This window comes from Helianthus annuus, chromosome 9 (assembly GCF_002127325.2).
Source record: "Helianthus annuus cultivar XRQ/B chromosome 9, HanXRQr2.0-SUNRISE, whole genome shotgun sequence".
NCBI classification, from domain to species: Eukaryota; Viridiplantae; Streptophyta; class Magnoliopsida; order Asterales; family Asteraceae; genus Helianthus; species Helianthus annuus.
In genome coordinates, this window is record NC_035441.2 from 160,683,010 (window position 1) to 160,687,533 (window position 4,524).

Consider the following 4,524-nt stretch of genomic DNA (forward strand, 5'->3'; position numbering starts at 1 on the left):
GATGGAAGTGTTAATTAATTCAATATTATTCAGTTGTTGTATGTGACTTTGGATGATTTGACAATTAGTTTTGCCATTGAATTTGATGATTTGGTATTTTGTTTGGTCTACCAGAAACAGTTGATGTTTTTTTAATTCTTTCATGATCATTATCAAGACAGGATGGTATGTGAACTTGGATGAAGTGTCTATTTACCATGATTTGCATGTTTTTTTGAACTCTAATAAATTTGATCTATATAATAAAATGTCGTATGTAACTGATATATTAATTGATGATCTATGTTTATAGTTGTTTATTATCTATAATAGATAACAAGTTTTGGTACAATATCTATACTTTCTATCAAAATGTGTTATGCGTGGTTTTCTAAGAAACGACCCGTGTTTGCACACGGGTCTTACCGCTAGTATATATAATAAACAAAACCATTGGGGGACACATGTCACCCATTGGTTTAAGCCAACTCAGCTGCACATGTGGAAGTACACTTGGCATAGCTCTAAGGCCAGGATTGGAATAGCTTCTTTTGTACGATTCATTAAACTCTCTCTCTCTCTCTCTCTCTCTCTCTCTCTCAATCATCATTCCTTTTCTCATTCAAAACCCTAAATCATCGTTTCTTCTCTCTCGAAAACCCTAGATCAAAATTCCTCTGTGTCTTCATCTCTCTCAATCTTGTCCAACAACCTTCGATCGATCTTGAAGATGCAATACTCCTCTCTCTCTCTCTCTCTCTCTCTCTCTCTCTCTCTGAAGATCATCTACGAATCATCAATCATCGTCTTTGAAGCCTTTCACCCGGAATCGACGATTTGATGATCTGCCCTAACATCTTCGTTTTTGGTAATAACAAATTCAACATCAGGTATTAAAAACTTCGATTCTAGAATAAGTGTTTGATTGATGTTGATTGTTTCGTTTTTTTCATCTAATGTTCTTTCTATTCGTATTAACTTTAGATCTAAGCCTTAATGGAATCGTACAACCATCGTTGCAATTGTTATTTTTGTGTTTGCAGGTTCTTTCGTCTCCATGGATGCTTTCTTGATGGGTTTAATTTGTAGACTGGTGTGACATATTAGCCATGAAGATTATTTATTTACTCATTGATGATTCACAGATGGAGCAAAAGCTAAAAGAGATTCCACACGTATGATTATTCACCATCACTTTAATGGATGTAACTAACTGAGTATTATGATTTTGTTGTTATGGACGAACTCCTTAGATGTTTTTTATGAGATTCGATAACATTTGGTGCAATATCTAATCTCAATACATTTGGTGGATGATGAGTAATCTGCTTCTAATAGGTTCATGGTCATTTATTAAAAGCAATTTAGCTATATATTAACAATAGCATAAGTTCATATCTATTTTGTCATTGATCTATATTGATATTTTTTTTATCACAACAGCTTTTAGAAAAGTGGCTTCAAGGTTAAGGAATATGAACTTTTGAGATGTCATCGGCTGCTTTGGTTTTGGTATCAAGATCTCCTGAAGTTGATTGGATGAGGATTTCTATGTTTGCTATATGGACCAGGTTGAATCAAAATTGCTATGTTATTTTTTCTTTTGGTCTATAAAAAATAATATTTGATTGGATTTTAATTTGAACACTCATATGTTGTAGCCAATTGTAATAAAAGAGATATGGATTCAACCAGACCAGTGTTTTAAATCTCTAAAGAAATCTGGTAACCTAAGAATAGTCTTTCCCTAAGATCATAACTATAGCAATGTTTGTTGTGATTCTAATTTACCATACTGGAAATTCGACCAATCAAAATTTTTTATTCTAATTTACCATACTTGAAATTCAATCGTCTTTTGTAGAGATTTGAAAGCAACGGATGTGGTAGCGAAATAAAAGAGTGATTCATATGAAGATTTTAGGGCTTCAATAGTGGAATTTTCTTCTTCAATATACTGATGTTGCTCCATTAATCTTTATTTTCATTGGGTTTACTTTTTTATTGTGGTTACTTTTTTATTGTGGTTACTTTTTTTCATATTCATCGATCAATTTTAAGAGTTAACCCTATTCTTTTTCCTTTTCATAAATGTGTTATCCTTTTGTTTGATTTGCAGGATGGTATAGTTGATTAAACGATTAACATGGGTATTTGTGGTAAGACTTCAGTTAACTAAACAAATAATCACTGGAGATCGGTTATCATATTCGTGAAGTCCATCTCTGGTTCGATATTATTGGGATATGGTTAATATGGGATTAGGGTTGTTACAAGTTATTTTCTCTTAGGCTATCATCCAATTAACTTGAGGTTAGTGTATTACGTATCTAATTGTATTAGTGTCGATTTCTTTTTGTGTTGTTCCTGATCTTTAATTTACTTTCATAACTATATCAGTGTCAATTTTTGGCTGCAAGTCATTGATATCGAAGACAAGGAGATCAAAGAACTAATTGGATTCCGGGTTTTTGTTATTGCTGGTATGTTAACATTGAGACATAATTCAACTTTTACGGTAAATTAATTAATACAAATTTGGAAAAGTATTGAGGTTTTGTTTTTTTTTAAATTGGGGAATTATAGAGAGGCATGAGTGGAGCAGGTGGTTTGAGTGGGAAAATCCGGTCGAAGATGGGCTGTCAGTGGGTATGGGCGGCAATGATTGTGAGCCATTTGTAGTAAAGGAGGAGGATTTCAAGTTTCATTCTAGGGTAAGAAGTTTGTTTCATAATAGTTGTTTATATATATATATATATATATATATATATATATATATATATATATATATATATATATATATATATATAGGGGATGGTTCAAATGAAAACCACTTTTATTGTGAAAACTCGAAAACTAACTAAAAAAAGCCTAAAAAACACACAAAAATTTTTATTTTTTTTTCAATTTTTTTTTATAAAAATCGCTAGTTTTTATATATAAAAAAAAACTTTTTTCAAAAAAAAAAAAAAAAAATTTGTGTAATAATACACATGTGTAGTACACATACATATGTGCAGTATTACACATGTGCACTACACAAAATTTTTTTTTTTTAAATTTTTTTATATTAAAAAACCTGCGAAATTTTGATTGCAAAAAAAAAAATTTTTTGTATGTTTTTTTGGCTTTTTTTAATTAGTTTTCGAGTTTTCACAATAAGTAGTGGTTTTCATTTGAACCTTCCCCTATATATATATATATATATATATATATATATATATATATATATATATATATATATATATATATATATATATATATTGTATTTAATTTAATTATTGTTGAATAATTGGCAATTGCATATAGGTTGATCCAATATCTTCTACGAGTTCGGGCGTGTTCGTGAACCTTAGCGCTGTTATGCTTAGACTGTGTGAGCCGTTTTTGGATGCAAATTCAACAAAGAAAGACATAATTGACCCTAGATACGTATTTTATGGTTCTTGATTGGATTTCAAGTAAGATACTCTATCGACAACATAATTATATGTGATTTTTTATATCATTAACATTATATTGACCATCAGTCTCAACTCGACACAGAGAATTAACTGCCCTTCATGCATCTTCGGAGGAAGTTACTGAATGGTCAAACAAAAATAACCCAAACAACGGGAGCAGTGGAGAAAACAGGTTGCTTCATTCCCAAGAAACTTCAAGTTCTGGTCTGCTACAAAATAAAAATCATGTTCCAAGTCAACGTGAATCTACAAACTATTCATTTATTTGTGAATGCTTCTTTATGACTGCACGGGTTCTTAATTTAGGGCTACTGAAAGCTTTTTCAGACTTCAAGCAACTTGTGCATGTAATACATATTATAAGTGGTCATTATTTAGTATACATTCTGTCCTTCTATAAACAATTTATAGAAACAATGTTATTACCATGCAAGAACAAACACCTTTACTTCGACTAGCACGGGACATTGCTCGACTCGAGAAGGAAATCAAATCATTTACGCAAGAGAAGCTATGTTACGAAGCTCAGATATTAAGGGTAAAACAGTCTTTTCATTCGTCTTAATTTCTTTAAAAGCTAATCTAATGTATCTACACTTGTGATATATATTTTTTACGACGGAGATCTTCTTCAACAGGCGTTATCTTTCTATCAGTTAATGTGGTTTGGTTGGTACATCATATAGGAGGTTTTAAAAGGCCTTTACCACAAACTTGCCCTACAGAATTTGCCTGTATGCCCGAACATTTTGTCGAAGACGTTATGGAATTGCTTATTTCGCTTCTAGGATTCCACGAGCTTTGGTCAGTGTAAAGCTCGTAAAAAAGTGTAAGTTATTCAGTTGTTTTGCCTCTTTGCTGCACTGTATTTCTGTTGCTTTATGCAGTTTTATCCGTCTGTATTTGGTAGATGATTTTATGAATTTCATTATTTAAGAGCAAAAATGGTTGAAGTACTCAACTGTTGGATGCCTCGTAGGAGGTAGCTTTATACTCGTAATCTTCTGTTTTGTGCCCAAATTTTGTACTTTTTTTATACTTACGGTTTTTTACGACATTATGTCTGCAGTGGTACATTGTC

General features: G+C 31.6%; 1 long non-coding RNA gene across 1 annotated transcript; it reads left to right on the forward strand.

Annotated features, from left to right (window-relative positions):
• Window positions 1–2,377: 2,377 nt before the first annotated feature.
• LOC118482201 lies at window positions 2,378–3,440 on the forward strand. The gene is made up of 3 exons (XR_004867677.1): window positions 2,378–2,462; window positions 2,566–2,693; window positions 3,289–3,440. It is a non-coding gene; the product is annotated as an uncharacterized LOC118482201 (long non-coding RNA).
• The last annotated feature ends 1,084 nt before the right edge of the window (window positions 3,441–4,524 follow it).